The following is a 19322-nucleotide window of genomic DNA, read 5'->3' as shown; positions in this document are numbered from 1 at the left end:
AAAGTATTGAGAAATTTGGCGATCGATCAAATTTGTGTATTCACAGGCTTGTACCTGTTATTAGCTTTTCAATTAATGCCTTGTCTGCCTAAAACATTGCTTTTGTGGTTTCTGCAGGTCAAGAATTAACATTACAAGAAAGATCCTATGAGGCAGTTTCCGGTAGCAAAAAAATCGATTTCGTTGCCAACGAAGTGCTTTTCTCACTAACTGAACAGAAACACAGGCTGGGAATACTGCACTAAGGCTGCGGATACTTATATACAGCATTTCGTGAAATCCCATAGGGTGTCTGCGTAGAAAAATAACCGGGGTAGAACGAGAGAAAGAAGATGGCTACAAAATATGAAAGAGCACTGAACGAGGGTTGAAGGCAAGCCTCAGTACACAAGCCGAGCCAATGTTTCGAAAAGGGGACCTGCCTTTGTCTGGGCAGGTGATCATCCCGGCGGGGGTTTGAATACGCGTTTGTTAAAAAAAAAAAAAAAGAGGGGGAGGGGGGGGGGGGGGGGGGGGACTCCGCAACGAAGGGCTCAGTAAGCGATCAAAGCGGCAGCACTTGACGTCAGCATTCTGTAGTGACGAAATACTGCCATATCCTTTCAAACATAAACGATATTCTGCCGAAATGACATTCCATGCTAACTGCTAATGAACGCCTGAAGAAAATATCCCGAAGGCACCAATGGTAACATAAACCTCAAATATATTCTAGTGCAATCTAATTTCGACAACAATTAGGCGTCCAACAAGTCACATCCTTGCTCTCTATCCGGAAGTAAGGCGTGTAATCATTTAAAAAATATACCATGGTCAAAATTACAGCAAGATATTTAACGTTGCAGATAAAATCAGCTTTTTTTTGCACGTCGTCAAAAGTTATCAACTTTTCAGAATGCTCCTTCTGTATGTTATAAAAAGTACATTGGAGTGACAGGGTAATCAATGAAAATACGGCTGAATGGTCATCGGCCAGACACAGGCAAAAACCTGCCAAAAGCAGTATCCCTGTATTTCAATCAGAAAGGCCATAGGTTCGAAGAAATTAAATTATTTATTCTCCATTCAGGCTTTAAACCTTCATGGGACAGAAAATATAGAAAGACATATCTAATCCATAAAGTTAGAACACTGCAACCAACAGTAATAAACATCTCGAGGTGTACATTAGAAAACCATAATATATATATATATATATATACCCTCTGCGCCGTAACTAGTCGGGAAAACAATCCCATATAGCGTTAAATGCTCTGTTTCTTCACAGCACGTGTGCCATCCCCCTTCCGCAATAACATAAGCAGCATGTGCTTTCTCAAACATGTTTCCTTCTTATAACTGTTTACTTTGGTTACCCCTCGAATCCTTTTCTCCAGATAATGGGCTTAGGAGGTGTGGTTCACTTTATCTGTAATTATTCTGCTTCTTTGTTCTTTTCCCCTTGAGGAAAGCTTTTGATAACTGTTCCCCTACAGCTGTAGCCTTTATAGGGACGCTTTGAAATGTCTGTCCCCTTCAAAAAAGGGCGCGTCAGCATTTAACCTGTTTTAGATGCCGACTCATCATCCACTCCGCATTGTAGTTTTTTTCTGTTGCTGTCGCTTTTTCTTTTTTTTTTTTTGGTTCAAAAATTCGTACCGAAGGAAACAGTCTTTCAGTCATTACCCTCCTTCTTTCTCCTCCCCACCTTCTCATCTTTGGCTTTTCTTCTTCGGAACTAATAGCGTATTTAAACCTCCTCCAGTAATGGTCGCGCTCCCCAGACGAAGACAAATCCCCTTGTCGAAACTTTGGCTCAGCTGGCGAGCTGAGGCTCTCACTCAACCTTTCTTCAGTGCCCTTTCATACCCCGTAGAAATGGCGCACACAGCTTAATGTCTCATATAAATAGCTTTGCAGGTAATTTTTTAGTGTTCTATAATTGCTGGTGGGCTGGTATTTCAGGAAACCTTCCGCTTGCTTATTCATTTTATCTGTCAGCTTTCGCCCTGGATTTAGAGAAAGTGTATTCGACTTCAAGACAGTGCTCAACATTCCAGCAGCAATGCAATGAAGAAATTTTTAATTAGCTCGCATAATCGGCTCTATCAAGTGCAAAATAATGCACAGAACCCTTCTTGCCCGCCGGGATGGCGCAGTGGATGCGGGGTCGAATCCCGGCCTCGGCGGTAGCTTTTCGGTGGGGGGCGAAAGCAAGGCACCTATGTGCTGTGCGATGTCAGTGCCCGTTAAGAACCCCAGGTGTTCGATATTTCCGGAGCCCTCCACTACGGCGTCTCTCATAGCCGTTAAACACCCCAAACTAAACCAACTCTCCTTACCTCAAGAGGGAGCTGAATAAGTGGTTTCTGCGAATATATATATATATATATATATATATATATGACATCTGCGAAGCACAACAGCGCCCTACCAGCTAGCCTAATGCAGAGGTCCGTGCGCACTTTTGGAGTCGACGTTTCGGCAGGAGCCCTGTTTGAGAAAGCCAGGGCTCCTGCCGAAACGTCGACTCCAAATAAACTTGGAAACAGTACGAAGCAATTTGTCACTTGTATGTAACCTCTAGCAACCAAGTACGTCTATTTACTTATGCTATATATATATATATATATATATATATATATATATAGTTCAGCCTCGGTTTTGTTGATGTGATCAAGTGGTCTCACTGTTAGGTAGTTTGTTTTGTGTACCCAGTGGTATCGAAGACCGACAGTTTCCCAAGCTCAAGAGTAGGGGTAGTGGAAAGTGAAAGTGGAAGGCGATTTTCTCTGTGTAAAACTCGCGACCATGGTGGAACCGGTTGCTATTGCATCTTGCTCGAAGTAGAGTCAAAAAGCCTTGTACTTTAACTTGGCTCTTATCACGCTGTTTCCACCTTTAAGTCATAAAAAAGAGCAGTCACTGATACCATCCCCCGAAGGAAGAAGAGAGAGCGTGAAGTCATTTTTGTTTGCTGCCAGTGAAGAAGTCATTACAGGACTATGAAAATGTTCTTTAGTAGCCTTCAGTCTGCGGTACTCATTCCGCAGTAGACACTACTCTTATTTGTTGAAGTTTTGTGGTCAGCATGCGCCTAAAACATGCCGGAAAGCGAGACAAAGCGTACACTTGCGACGGATTCGCCGTACTTGCGTACTCTCCACACAGCGATCGGTATCAACTGTAGCTTCAAGAAAAGCGGACAAACACTGTCTATCGAATTCGCCCAGTCATCTGGACATATTTCTTTCGATAATTGTTTATAGACGCCTCGTAGGGAAGAATAACAAAGAAGCGTATGAGCGTTGGCGGGGCTGAAATATTCAGTTCGAGTACAAATGTTCCGCCGCGCCCCAGCGAGCCGATAGACATCTTGAAGGCCCTCACAACACAGATAAGAGGCCGGCTAAATACCTATTATGATGTCCTTGGCCTACACGGTGCCTGAACACCCAATGACTCGTGAAAGTCACGGCTAAGGTCACCTATGCTGTTCTGAGTATTCAAAGGTTATAGAAAAGAAATAGAAACGGTTACAGAAAGATTCGAGCATTGGCTCAATTTCTGCGGAGTACCCTATGGTTATATAGTGTGCAGATGAAGACCATGAAATCCCGAATCGTTTGGTCCTTTTTGATATGGGCACATTTATTGTGACCCCGAAGCCCTGCCTTTTGAAATTTGCCGCGCAATGGGACGTAGAATCACGGGCCCATCAGTGACGGGGAGAAGATGCCGTGGCTTGTACCTCATTGGCACCTGTAAGAAAGAGAAAGAACTGTTATTAGTAAATGTTGCAACAATACGTTTCTTTTTGCCTGTTGCAAGGCGTCAATAGGAAGAATTGGCCTATATATACAATGCGGAATATATATATATATATATATATATATATATATATATATATATATATATATATATATATAATCCCGGCCTCGGCGACCGCTTTTCACTGGTGGCGAACAGCAAGGCGCTCGTGTGGTGTGCGTTGTCAGTGTACGTTAAAGAAACCCAGGGGGTCGAAATTTCCGGAGTTCTCCCCTACGGCGTCTCTCATAGCCTGAGTCGCTTTGGAATGTTAAACCCCACAAACCATATATATATATATATATATATATATATATATATATATATACACAGATCAATTAAGGGGAAATGAGGGTGCTCGTTATAATACATGAAGGAAAGAAGCCAACAGTCGGCGAGGCCAAAGAAAGCGTTGGGGATGGTACTTTGTCTTTTTTTTAATGTTTACTTGGATAATCACAGAAATTAGTAGTATATATATATATATATATATATATATATATATATATATATATATATATATATATATATATATATATATATATATATATATATACTACTAATTTCTGTGATTATCCAAGTAAACATTAAAAAAAAGACAAAGTACCATCCCCAACGCTTTCTTTGGCCTCGCCGACTGTTGGCTTCTTTCCTTCATGTATTATAACGAGCACCCTCATTTCCCCTTAATTGATCTGTATATATATATATATATATATATATATATATATATATATATATATATATATATATATATATATATATATATATATATATATATATATATATATATATATATATATATATATATACATACACACAAACTGACGCTATCTTTCTTGATTTTAAAAAAGCTTTCGATAAATTTCCTCACAAACGCCTGTTACACAAGTTATCTCACATTAACCTCGATCCAAATGTGGTTATATGGATTACCGAATTTCTAACTAACCGCACTCAATCCGCCTTCGTAAATGAATATAATTCCAGCTCCCTTCCTGTAACATCTGGCGTCCCTCAAGGTTCCGTACTAGGTCCCCTTCTGTTTTTAATTTACATAAATGATTTACCCTTTCAAGTGTCCTGTAAAATCCGCATGTTTGCTGATGATTGTGTTCATTATCAAACAGTTAATAACACCTCTGATCAATTATACCTCCAAAACGACCTTAACAAGATTCAGGAGTGGTGTGAAATTTGGCACATGGAACTAAACCCTCACAAATGCAGTGTACTGTCTTTTCATCGCCGCCGCAACCCACTCATGTCCCTTTATCAAATTGCCTCCGTTCCCGTGCTACCAGTGCTATCATACAAATATTTAGGCGTAACTCTGTGCGCTGATTTGTCCTGCAAAACTCATATAACTAACATCATTTCTTCAGCTAACAAATCCCTTGGTTTTCTAAGACGTCATCTTCGCGATGCTCCCGTGCACGTCAAGTTACTAGCTTACGAATCATTTGTGAAATCAAAGCTAGAATATGCATCACCCATTTGGCACCCATATCAAGCTTACCTCACCAATGCACTAGAACTTTTGCAGAACTGCGCCACCAGATTTATTCATTCGTCATACCATTACAGCACCAGTATATCATATCTGAAATCCCTTTCGGGTTTACAGCCACTCGAGATACGCCGCCGCATAGCCAGTCTTTCACTGTTTCACAAGTTTTTTTACAGCCATCTACAAACTGCACCCTATATGGTCCCACCAGCACGCATATCTCGCCGCACTCTCCACCATCTCCAGATCAGCCGTCCACGTGCACGAACCGTCACCTTCGCAAACTCATTTTTTTTCACGCGCCGCTGCGGACTGGAATGGCCTTCCCGAAGAGATTGCAACAACAACCTGCCCAATAATCTTCGCACAAAAAGCCTACAGCTATTTATCATCATAGCACATGACTTTGTACCATCTCATCCAAAATTTGTATCCACCCCTTATGTAATGCCCCTCAAAAGGGGTCTTTAAGGAAATAAAAATGAAATGAAAAAAAAATATATATGTGTGTGTGTGTGTGTGTGTGTGTGTGTGTGTGTGTGTGTGTGTGTGTGTGTGTGTGTGTGTGTGTGTGTGTGTGTGTGTGTGTGTGTGTGTGTGTGTGTGTGTGTGTGTGTGTGTGTGTGTGTGTGTGTGTGTGTGTGTGTGTGTGTGTGTGTGTGTGTGTGTGTGTGTGTGTGTGTGTGTGTGTGTGTGTGTGTGTGTGTGTGTGTGTGTGTGTGTGTGTGTGTGTGTGTGTGTGTGTGTGTGTGTGTGTGTGTGTGTGTGTGTGTGTGTGTGTGTGTGTGTGTGTGTGTGTGTGTGTGTGTGTGTGTGTGTGTGTGTGTGTGTGTGTGTGTGTGTGTGTGTGTGTGTGTGTGTGTGTGTGTGTGTGTGTGTGTGTGTGTGTGTGTGTGTGTGTGTGTGTGTGTGTGTGTGTGTGTGTGTGTGTGTGTGTGTGTGTGTGTGTGTGTGTGTGTGTGTGTGTGTGTGTGTGTGTGTGTGTGTGTGTGTGTGTGTGTGTGTGTGTGTGTGTGTGTGTGTGTGTGTGTGTGTGTGTGTGTGTGTGTGTGTGTGTGTGTGTGTGTGTGTGTCTGTGTGTGTGTGTGTGTGTGTGTGTGTGTGTGTGTGTGTGTGTGTGTGTGTGTGTGTGTGTGTGTGTGTGTGTGTGTGTGTGTGTGTGTGTGTGTGTGTGTGTGTGTGTGTGTGTGTGTGTGTGTGTGTGTGTGTGTGTGTGTGTGTGTGTGTGTGTGTGTGTGTGTGTGTTTCATCTACGATTTTACCTATCTTTTAAAAATAGGAAAATTAAGTTTTATTGTCGATTCATCTTTTAGCTGTTGTATTAAGAATAGAGAAAAATCAGGAGCCTTAAAGGGTACTAATTAGTTTAATAATTAAGTAAGATTAACTAATTACCTTTTTCTTTATACCAGCTAGAAGCTACTTTCAAATTGCAACAGTGAGCTACCGGTGTGAGAATGCCAAATGGTATTTTAAACGACAAGAAATGTGCATTTCTTAACGACTGCAGCACTGGCTATTCTGGCCACTTTCGACGCACGAAAACGAAACCTAGGAGACGAAGCGCGGAATTGTACGCGCCCAGGAGTGACGCAGTCGTGACGTCGCCGGGCGAATCAAGTTGTTTGAAGGCGGCTGATGCCGCTCGTGAAATACTCGTCTGGCGCTGCGTTATCACATCCAGTGGTGCCATATCTGTGCATGTACTGCTTTTCTTTTTATTTCACCCTCTGGGAGCCAAAGCTTGTAGTCAAGAGGGAGGGCTGATTTGCCCATACCATCAGCGCTACGCCCGCACCATGACAAGCTTCGCCCGCAATGCGTTGGGGATATCTCAAGATCCTACCAGACCATGACGCAGCTCCAGGCGCGTATTTCGCGGGTGGCAGCGGCCGCCTACAGACGGCTGGTTTCTCTCGATGACGTCACAGCTGCGTCACTCATGGGCGTGCATAAGTGCGCGCCTCGACTGCTAGGTTTCGTTTTCGTGCGTCGAAAGCGGCCAGAATTGCCAGCGCTGCAGTCCTTAAGAAATGCGCGTTTCTTATCGTTTAAAATACTATTTGGCATTCTCACACCGGTAGCTCACTGTTGAAATTTGAAAGCAGCTTCTAGCTGGTATAAATAAAAAGTTAGTTAGTTAATCTTAGTTAATTATTAAGCTAATTAGTACCCTTTAAGGCTCCTGATTTTTCTCTACTCTTAATACAACAGCTAAAAGAAGAATCGACAATAAAACTTCATTTTCCTATTTTTAAAAAATAGGTAAAATCTTAAATGAAACAGCCTGTATATATATATATATATATATATATAATGTGGGTATCGTCTATACACCTCAAATATTCTAAAGAAACAGCGGCTTAATTGTGAGGAAGGTACGCATGGCTAGCAAGTACTATCTTGGTCCATTGTTTTACACTTTTTCTCTAAAAGCAGACTCGACTCGATTTCTATTGAAACCATGCAAACTCCTTCTAGAGCCGCTTCTTTTCCTCTGCTTGTTTTCTTTTTCACATGTAGGAAGATAGCTGCCCCTTAATAAATGTTCTGTGCAAATGAAAATTGGCTTCCATGCAGGAAATAACAAGGCGTCGTAACTGTCTAACTTCATGGTGGATGTACACTAGCTGGTTCGGTTTGGTTTGTGGGGTTTAACGTCCCAAAGCGACACAGGCTATGAGAGACGCCGTAGTGGAGGGCTCCGGAAATTTTGAACACCTGGGGTTCTTTAACATGCACTCATATCGCACAGCACACGGGGGCCTTGCTTTTCGCCTCCAAGGGAAAACGGCTGCCGAGGGGATGTACACTAGCGCCTTGAAAGAGGGGTGAAAAAATTGCCGACGATTACGTTACTTCCTAATGCGAAATTTGAGCGCAGTTCATCATCTGTTTCACCTTTTCGATAGAATGAGGAAAAGATTTCGAGCAAGACACGTATGTACAATTACAGAGAACTTTTTTTTACTTTTTCACACGTATTCTTTCAAGAAACACTCCACTAACGGTTCTTGGCTGTCATGAAAAAAGCTTTGTGGTCAGAGAAATAAAGCGAGCAATTAAGTTATCGGGATGTTGCGAGGGGCAGCGCGTGGGCCCATAGAAACGTTGCGCGACGAACAGATAGCAGCGACTGACTGAAGCCGCTAACGCCGCAAGCGAGTGAAGAGAACATGACTCTGCGTTTCGGCTTGGGATGCACGCACCGTGACCCGCTGATAGCGAGCCGGCGTTTCGGCAACCGGAGTTGTGGCGGTAGCAAGAAGGAAAAGAAAATGCACAGGCCTGCTACTGGCTCTGTAGTTGAGCCACCTCTGCTGCCTCGTGCGGACAGGAGAGAAAGTAGAGAAGAAAGAAAAAGAAGAGGGAGAGAAAGACGCGCGCCGCAACAGCCGTCGTCCACAACCTAAGTGGTGCCAGGTGCAATGACGGCCTACAAAAGATAAAAATCGGTGGCTGGCTAGTCCCCGACGCAAGCGGCGTTGATCTACCATCCCAGCCCCGTAGGGCCTGGAACAGCCACCCTTCACCACTTTCCTCCCCCCTCGGCAACCGGAGAGCACCCTCACCGCCACGCAAGAGTGGGGGAGGGGGGATATAAGCAGCGGCGAACGGGGGGAGTGCGCATCAATCAGATAACACGCGTGGTCGGCGCCACGCAGGAAGAGGGGAGCTGAGCTGGGGGGGGGGGGGTGCAGAAAGGGGGCGGAGCGCCGAAGAGCTGCGCTCTAAAAGAAGGGGGGAATGTAGGGACAGTCTAAGACGCCGGACTAATTTTGCCCACCCGGTGGATATTCACCGTACACGCTGGCACCACAGGGCGTGCGGCCATGTATTGCCCAGAAAGTATCATTTATGAACGGCTGTTTTGGCAGTGGAGGAACGTCTAAGGATTATCCAGAGTGCCTGCTGCAGTGGATTTGTTTAATAAACCCCCTCTACTCTTGTGGAGTTAGTGAGTTTCGGTCCCATTGTTTCATTTATTCACTCGTCTGGTATGATATTTCTTTTTTCATACAAACCATTGTTTCTGGGCAAGTCTCGAGTCTGACGCGTCGGAACAGGCAAGCCAGGCATGCCTTGGCCTGTGTCATGCCGAGTCGTCGCCCGACGCAGTCCCTTGGTCCTGCCCCGAAAGCCAAGAAGGAATACGGCTTCACGCTGTCTTTGTTCTCATGCAAGAATCTGTTGGTGAATATAATGAGGATGGAAATCACACACGCAACAATTATTACTTCCAGAGAATGCAAAATCCGTCTATTGACACAACTCAAGATGCTGGAGGTTGCCAACTGGAGCATTATGTGTTGCGGTCAATCTGCTGCTTATTTTCAACTGACCGTCTTTCCGATCTTAAGTGACCTTGTGGAGCCTGCTATTAACAGCTCGCAGTTATGACCACAATTACTTACGGATACTCAATTTAGTCTTTTGTCGCACAAGCGATGAAGCTATTTCAGATGTCCCCCCCCCCCTTTTTTTTTGCAGCGATAAAACTAGTCGATTTTTCTAACGGTGAGTTAGGCCAGAAACCAACTAGTGTCCGGCTTCCGCTTGAGCTGAATCAGCCATCATCGTCATCATCATCATCAACAACAACACACACACACACACACACACACACACACACAGGTGAGCCGCTGCTGTGGACTTAACCTCAGCCTCTAAGAGACTGGTCGTGGCAAGGAAGCAGGCCTCTAGTTCTTTTAGGCGTTTATTTACGGGTCCTCCAGCGATACACAAGCTCTCAGCTTCCCCGTCGCGGAGGCGCTCAAGAACTTGTAGGCTTCGCTGCGCGCGCTAAGGGCAAATTGAGGGATATGGGCGCTGCTTGCGCGCCGAAGTTGGTGTGGGTCTCTCCGCGGCAGTGCATTCATCTCTTTCGCAGTGACCACTGGGCCACTTCACGAGAGTGCGTAATCAGGTACTCATGCTGGAACTGACTGAAACCCGCGTAGGTAGACTCTACCTCCTGTAGGTAACATAACGCCATGTAGACGAACGCGAGTAGGCACTGGTTGGACTGACCCCTCTAGGTGCAGCCGACACGAAGCGTAAAGCTACGAAACTTGCGCTAGCTCGGAGGAATTTGTCTCCGGGCCTCACTATAGGGCGACCACGTGCTATGCGTGCTATGGTGGCATGAAAAGCGATGGAACACGGCGACACAACAGAAACAGAACGACGTGATGACATGACGATGAAATATGCTTCAATGGCCAGCGGGCCTGACGCGAGCGCTCCGCCCCGCGCCACTACCCGCTTCGTCATCTTCGTAGCACTACCTGGGGCCACCGAGCGATCGTCCCGATCGATTGCTAGAAATCCATTGCATGAAGTGACGATGAACACAGACACAAGATTAGGACATGAAACGCTGGACACCGCAATGAATACGAAGATGGGATGAATGCTTGTCTTATGTTCACCGTTTGCCGAAGGCCAAGGCTCATGGACACACCGAACGGCTTGGGCGGGGGTGCTGTCTTCGCTCGAGTGGTCGTGAGATCGCTTCGTCGTGGGGTCGGTCGGGTCGATCGGGTCGGCTTTGGGCTCTTCCTGGTCATCGTGTGTTGTGGTCAGGGCTGGGGACGGGGCTGGGGAGAGCGGCTGGTCGGGTCTTAGCACAAAGGGCTGGGGCAAAGCTGGGCGGCGATCTCCACGGGCTCTTGGCACCGGCGTACGGTTGGCTTCGATGGTGCAAGGCGTGAATGGGGATGGACCGCACCTCCAACCAAATGTTGCGTGGTGGTATGACAAGCGATGGAACACGGCGACACAACAGGAACAGAATGACATGATGACATAACGATGAAATATGCTTTAGTGGCCAGCGGACCTGGCGCGAGCGCACCGCCCCGCGCCACTGCCCGCTTCGTCATCTTCGTAGCAATCTTGTCAAAGCAAAGCCGTAAATGAGTGACGGTGATAAGTCACTCGGTCGGCCATGGTTGCCCTCAGGCCACGGAAAGGAAGTCAGAAGCTCGCGGGAAGTGGCCGCGACCGTACAGAAGCATCGGTGGGTTCCAGCGTTCAAAGATTGACAGCGCTGTCAGTCGGAAACAACAGAAATTATACTTATGGGAATGCAATGGCAGCCGCGTAGTAAATGTCAGCTGGAGCATCAAACCAAAATTATGTCTTCGAAAGGGTCGAGCCTTACACCCGAGAAACTGGTCGATGTGTAAATAGTGCCATGAGGCGTTACTTCTCAATTAGCGCCGCAATCATTAAGCTGCTTCACGCAGTCGCAAGGGTCGCCGGGGCTTTTCCTTCGAGGCCTTCTACTGAAAGTATCTGTCACACATAATGGCAAGTCAGGTTCGTACCTCTCTGGTTTGAACTTTTCCGGCTCGGGAAAATATTCCGGGTCATGGTGGATAGCCACGAAAGGGATGTCCACGCCCATGCCAGGCTTGAAGTTGACGCCACCCACCGTGGTCTCCTCAGTGCAGAGACGCATTATCCTGCAAATGACATTATGTGAAGAGAGTTAGGTAGTTGCTGAGCACCTGTGTCCAGGTTGGTTTTATTGCAGTATTCTACGCAGATAATCATTTTAAGTAGAATCACTTATCGCTTCAAAAATTATTCGTGTAGTCTTATACAATACTTCTGCAAACACATTTCTTCTGTTCTATCCTGCCGGGTATGTTGACAGAGGAAGGTTAAACTACTCGCTTAGAATATGTCCCTGTCTTAAAATTATAAATGAAAACTCTTGTCGTTGCTAATGCATTGAGATGCATGTTTGGTTTCCTTCTATTAGTGTGAATCAGCTGCGACGCCAGTCGTTAGCCGTTGCACAGAAATTTCTGCTACGCCCAGTAGTGGCAAATGAACCACATTTTGAACATGCGCAAGCCCGCCAGTATTGTCCAATCAACGAACTACGTCACGAAGAAGGGCTGAATCGTAAAGAACACAATTGCAACACAAGCGTCTTTGGAAGTACGACCATTGAAGGCATCACCGGCGGTTCTCAAGCGCAGCACTTGCATTTCAGAGGCTCCCAAATCGTTAACGCCATCATCTGTTAGATTCAAGTATGCAATTTCGTGAACAAGTGCGGCAAGCAAAGACAGCCCGATGAATACAAGCGGAAAAAATGTCCACCCTGATGCTGCACGATCAGTGGCAGAATGGCAGCAGTGAATTGCGAAGGTACACTGCTATGAAGGCACAAGAGGAAGTGGGCTGTTGGCATGGGCACGCTGCATGTGGTGCTCTAAGAACAGGAACGTGGCGAGCATGCTTCATATACCGACGAATTACCCGCTTTGCGGTGGAGAGAAATAAATACGGCAGCATGTGGTAATAGGTTGTACCGCAGTTCAACCTCGGGCCAACAGGGATTCATTATCGGCCACAATTGTTTTTAAAGAGATTCGGGACAGAAGCGCGGCGCTCGATTGGAAAAAGCGCCGTCTTAAACATTGGTGGCCTTAGACTCAATTGCGAATACGTTGTCCTGTCGGGCCTCAAATGACTCTTTGAGTGTCTGAAGCTTTGCGGTCAACATGTTCTGCTCATCTTTTTCTTTTTTTTTTTTTTTGCTTGACCACGTGGTTGATACCGTGGTCTTCTTGTTCAAAAGGGATAGCGAGCATCACTATCCCCCTTTACATTATCTTTAAGTGCTTTTTGTTTATAGCATATCTCGAGGAATCTGCCTCTTTATTAATAGGTGCATTATTTGTAATTTTAGTTCCTTCTCTAATCTAGTTTGCTTCATTTCTCTCCCTATGTGTCATCTCCACTTGATCGCGTTGCGCAATTCGTTCGCTGGGCTCGCTTTGACTCCCTCTCTCGTCATCAGCTTTTTTATTTCGTCACTGTGAGACTAAATTTTAACTCATTCATTCCGGAGCATACACAAGTCAGAAATGTCACTAAACCATTCATAACACCCTGCTGGGGTGGTGCAGTGGTTACGGCGCTCTACTACTGGGTCCAAGGATGCGGGATCGAATCCCGGCCTCGGTGACCGCTTTTCCGTGCAGGCGAAAAGCTATGCGCCCGTGTGCTGTGAGATGTCAGTGCACGTTAAAGAACCTGAGGTGGTCGAAATTCCAAGCCCTCCACTACGGTGCTCTCATAGCCTGAGTCGCTCTCGGATGTTAAACCCCGCAAACCAACCGTCCAATCCTTTGAGAACAGTGGCTGTTTTACTGGCTCACGTTAAAGATGAAATGCACTTGAACACCGGTTCGGTAGCATAGCTACGCAGTACTTGAAAGGCATGCTGGTGCTCAGTGGTTGTTTGAACAACGAGAACCTTGCTAAGGGGATGACAAATTTTTTTTCTTCTACTTTTTGGTCTATGATCGCTCTTCGAGGTAATACATGAAGAGAATAGTTCATCAGCACTTAGTTTGCCTTGCCACTGTTGCGACACCGCCGCACTTTGCCAAGCGCAGTGTAAATCTAAGATTTCTTCTAAATAATGATAAACAGCAGGTTTTTAGCATAATGCGCCAGGTTTACAGGCTTTTAAACTTGGCTTAATGGGGCTGTCCGTATTTTAATCAATATCGGGGAGATATCCTTCTCCCTCCGATAACATCATCGCCTAGATGTATGTATAGACAAGCTGTTCTTGACATCAACAGCTTGCTGTTGTGCCAGAGAAGAATGCTGCAGGTGTAATAACAATAGCTTGCCGCGCGTACTTAGGTGGCTAGTCAGCTACTTTTTGTTCTTGTGCATTACTGGCCAACAATAACAATAAAAAAGCAATGTAGACTTGTTTTTGAAAAAAAAAAATATAATATAATATTGCCGCATGCTGCTATTTTTACAGGAAACAAGTGGCAAAAATATACGCTCACACGGAATCAGGCGTGTCTAGACGCATCGTTTCCTTTATTGAAGCTTCCAGGAAAGGCATCTCCTGAAGAGCATCATACGTTACTTCGCCCTGTATAAAAAAAACTGGGCATTAAGTTCTGTTTCCAGTTTCAATAAAGTTGGCTATCTCTAAAAGCAACAAAAACAGCTTGCTTTTTCGTCCTTTACCTGATGTAATTTGGATTAGTAGTGCAGCAAAATTCAAAGGGGCAGCCAAATGGGGAACGCCACAAAACAAAGAGAACATGAGACTACAACGCGACTAGCCTCATGCCATACCCGCTTGGCTGTCATTTCTCCTTTGGCATGAACCAACTAGCTCAGATTAAGATCTAAATGATGTAGCAGTTTATAAAATATTTTGTATCGCTTCCATTGAACACGTAAGTAGAACGTAAGGGCCAGGTACATAACACATACGAATGGTAAAAACTTCTGATTTTCAGGTCAACGAGACAGTCTCGGAAAGACAATTCTTTAATGGGAATTTGTTTACAAACATATATTACAGTCCTTACATCCAAGGATACCTCTTCCACACGCCTGCAGTTTAATGCTATTTATTGCCATCAGAGCCCCCATCGTTTTCCTGTGGCTGTTCTTGCTCGTTGAGAGCACCGGGCAAGCTTTGAAACCAATATTTTGCTACACCCCGGAAGAGTAGATCATTGCCATCAATATGGTAAGAACAGTATCTAAAAATATTTAAAAAATAATCAATTAAAAACGCATCCCGCTGGTTTTCATGTAAGTTTTTAATACTTGTGAAAGAAATGATCAAATCATAAAGCCGTCATTTACATACTCATCAGAAGGGTAGAACACTGCAATCAATAAGTTCGTTAGAGAGTCTTAGCAGTATTGTATTCCAAACGTGCTTCACATTTAAAATTGTTTCCACCCGCAAAGCTCTTAATATCAACGTGCTCTTCAGAAAATTATGTCTGAAAGTTTTCATAAAAATGATCTTCTAATGAAATTCTACTTTTAAACTTACATCATAACAATGCACCACAGCATGATCTAAGATACAAGCGTTTACAGGACAAGGAAACAGACAAGTGCAGTGTTGTACTCATACGTTTGTTTTTCTTGCGTGTGCGTTTTAGACTGATTAACAATGCATAATCAATTATTCCTGTTACATATATAGAAAGAAGCTTACAGTTATGCATCGACGCTCTGCTGCCTTTTTCAGACTCAGCTCATCACACGTGAGGCACTCGTAATATCACATATCTGCTCACTCACTCACTCACTCACTCACTCTCTCTCTCTCTCTCTCTGTCTGTCTGTCTTTCGTATGCATTCTCTGCATGATTGATTGCTCTCTTTTCTGCAGGAACACGAATAAGAGCAAAGACAGATACAGACGGGACACTCAGTTTAAACTATGCAACTGTGCACGCCAGTGTTCCCGGTTGCAGAGATCGTGAATATACTTTATTGTTCACATGCTATCACCAAACTCGCTTCATTCGCTTTGTTGCTCAGGAGAGCATATCACATCCAACTCGTAGTGCCTTAAACACTGTCAAAAGTTAAACTGGCGTCATTTTATTTATATTTAGTCTTTTACAACCCTGCTGCAGTTCCACGCCACACTATGTGCATACCTGTGACAAAGCCTTGTCTATTTCAGCGAGGACCCTGTCCTGGTGTTCTTGGTGAAGAGCCAAATAATAGGCGGTCTTCGTCAGTGCCGAGGAGGCACCTTCCACGCCGGCAATGAAGAGCAATATTCCTTGGGCAGTTATCTCGTTGACAGTCATCTCTGCAAACTCAGCAAGCAATGTCCCTTGACGTCTCATGATATTTGCTCTTGAGCTATGTGGCTTTGTCTTGAGCTGCCCTCGAACAATATTTAAGGGCCTCTACTTTGCTATCCACGTCTGTTGTTTTCTTTTTTTTTTTCCTTCTTTTGCAGCTTCATAGAAGGGAGAATCAGCTCCCAGTCTTAATTTTTAAAGCAGTTTCGTCCGTGAATGCAGGCAGTACAGCAAAACAACTCTTTGTGCAGTACTGTCGTATACTGATGTTTTCTCAGTTTCAACACAGTAGTTAATCCTATGCGCTTATTTGTCTTTTGATCTATTGTGTTCAAAAACGAACCATAACAAGCAAAACACGAACACAGTAGCAATAAAAATGAGGCACGAAGGACTCACAGAGCTATGAGATCTTCTCATAAGTATTATGTAAAATCCTTATACAACTACGCGGTCAGCTGCAACATTCTTTTCGTTCCATAAAGTGAACAATAGCGTTATCGTCACCCATGTAGACTGCATTATCGAATAAAATTAAGAGATCAAGTGTTGTTATTTTTTATTTACTTCTCGGTGTCGCATTGTTGTAATTTAATATCTGTTGCACACCAACCCTCTAACTGAACAAACTCATTTGAGTTACTATAGAAATTGTTCTGGGCTCTCACTTCGTTTTTCGGCTCTTTGGACTCTAGTCTCTTCAGAGTTCTCCCATTCGTAGTCGGCGTCCATGAACAGCTGTAAGAAATCGTCTTCTTGCTGCGCAGAAATTGAAGGATGCAACCAATGGGATATCGAGCATATCATAACATTAAACAAGATCACATCAACAGATGCAAATACTCGTATATTAGTACAATAAAACTACTTGCAGGGCTGGCTGGTGACACAACCTAGACTACAGAGGTAGCACGATAAGGACGACCATAGAAGAAAGACACCACAAACACGAATACCCTCTCTCTATATATATAGAGAGGGTAGATTAGTATTATGCGTGATGACGTAATCTTGTGCATAACGAAACATTCGCCGGGTGTGTTTCTGTTAATTGAAAATGTAGCTTCTTGACGGTGCAGTTTCATATGCAACATGGAAGCTAAATTTTTGGTTATGATCGCTCCCGAGAGAAAACGCAATTTAAAAGGAATGCCAGTGGGAAAATTTCAGTGAAACTGACAATCAGTAAATAAACGATGACACTCATGGTTCTTTAAGCATTACGCAGGCAGCGATTGCTGAGGATCTAAACAATATGGTTATGTACCTAAGCTACTAGCCGTGTTCTATGTTATTAACCTTTTCCAGGTTAATTTTTTTTCTTTGCCGGAACCCCTTTTGGATTCCGTCCCAAAGCGACTGAGCCAATGAGAGACGCCGTAATGAAGGCCTCCGCAAATTTCTACCACTTTCATTTCTTTAGCGTGCACTGACATCGCACAGCACACGGGTGCCATGCTTTTTCGCCTCCATCGAAAAGCGGCCATCACAGCAAGAATTGCCGCTATCCTGCCGGAGCGAATACACTGGACAGACAGACAAGTGAATAAACACCGCGGACTCAAAAAAACAGCGCAGGACAGCGCTCGTCCTGTGATTCTCTTGCTCCTGTCTTCGTCTTTTCAGCTGTTTGCTTTTCAGTTAAAGAAAACAAGAGCTTACGTTAACTAAAGCTACCTCAACTTGCACTGCCTTACATGTGGAAATGAATCGACAAAACGTCGTAGCAAGCCATACGTGCATCGTCAACAAAAGAAAGTAGTATTGTGGCTTTACACAGAGATCAATGTTTTAGAGAGATAATCAAGGCGATAAAGATTGCTCGTGAAGGAGAAGAGTGCGTAAGCATGCCCTCGTTTACACTTACGCAGTTGGCGATTAGGATCCACCCTGTTTCTCTCGTGCATCCACTGTCATTCAAGTTTTGTTTTACCTTTCCCTTTTTCCTCTTTCCTGCAGGCACTCCGTTTGTTTTTTGTTTTTTATGCGGAGAGCCTTTAGCAGAATAAAAAAATAGTAGGAATAAAATAAAAAGGTGCCGCAGACGATATGGGCGCATAGTACAGGGCCCCTGTGCTGAGGTCCGCTGCCCGCGGGCTTGTTCCCCCAAGCGAAGTCGGTCACCCAGTTGCTAGCTGAGCAGCGCAGCTTCATAGGTCTGAAGGGAAGGATTTAGGGTTTGGGTAGTGTTTGCAGGCCCACTTACCACATCCGCCGCTACGGTGGATCAGCGGTTAGGGCGCTTTACTGCTGAGCTAAAGGATGTAGGATTAAATCCCGGTCGCGGCGGCCGCGTTTCGATGGAAGCGGAAAGCGAGGCGCCCGCGTGTTGCGTGATGCCATCACACATTAAAGAACCCCAGGTGGTCAAAGTATCCGGAGCCTTCCACTGTGGTGTCGCTCATAGGCTGAATCGCTTGGGACGTTAAACGCCATTATAAACGAAACGAACTTACTGCACCTCTATCCAAATAACTAGGAAAAATGCCGCCACTATTTGCAACGTAAATCGCATGCGTTCAAAGCGGACGACCTCTTCCTCGTGGGGCACAACAGGGGCACACCCGGGGACTTTGAACTATTTCTACTAGCTGGCATAGCCCTACATTTTCACTACAGGGCTAACAGTGTAGCTGGATAGGTTTGAACTTCTACTTCTGACACTCAACAAACAATAACAATATAACCAAGAAATAGGAGAAATAGACGGCGCATGGCACAGAAAGACATTCATCCAGTAACCTCATATCGAACATTGGGATTCATCTGCAATGAAAATCCTACAAGCAGAATGCATTCGCTTCACTTCGTGCCGATCAGCACGAAGGTCGGGTTCGACAGCTAATCCATGCACTGGCCCTAAGCAGAATTCTCCTTATCCGTCCATGCAGAGAAAATAATCAATGACGAAAACCTGCACTCGGATCGAGCTATATGCTAAATTCCTTTCATATTGAGTTGTCCTCCACCTTGCCATCAAAACGTTCAGTTGTCATTTCTATAGCATTCTCCTATTTCTGTGGTTTGCGGGACTTCGCGTATATCAATAAACATATAGCTCTCCTGTCTATCTAAAAACAGGGATATGGCTACTTCAGTAAGCAGGAATCATTTCCTTGCACCTTCCGTATATCCCAAGGGACACCCTCCCAAATTCAAACATCCACGTAGCCCTCTACCACGCAATGTTCACCGCACCAAGTACGAGGGCTGACGTATAGGCACAAGCTACTCATCATGATCCCTGTCCGGACCATACTCTCGTTTAAATCGATGCCTTACGCATGCCATAAGTGCAAGAGGCATGTACAACCGTTACCCATGGTTTAAACCATCCTCACAGAAACGTTGCGCCCGCCCTCCTCTCCCCTTTTGAACTCCCATTGCAAAATATTCAGAAT

General features: G+C 44.7%; 1 pseudogene; it reads right to left on the bottom strand.

Moving 5' to 3' along the window:
* Window positions 1-3630: 3630 nt before the first annotated feature.
* The window catches only part of LOC146196815 (cytochrome P450 3A11-like), a 40013-nt pseudogene continuing 24321 nt past the window's right edge, over window positions 3631-19322 (bottom strand).

The sequence above is a fragment of the Amblyomma maculatum genome, chromosome 3, assembly GCF_055883805.1.
Source record: "Amblyomma maculatum isolate TAMU_Amacu chromosome 3, ASM5588380v1, whole genome shotgun sequence".
NCBI classification, from domain to species: Eukaryota; Metazoa; Arthropoda; class Arachnida; order Ixodida; family Ixodidae; genus Amblyomma; species Amblyomma maculatum.
The sequence above is the reverse complement of the archived record's forward strand: the minus strand, read 5'-3'. Positions and strand labels throughout refer to the sequence as shown.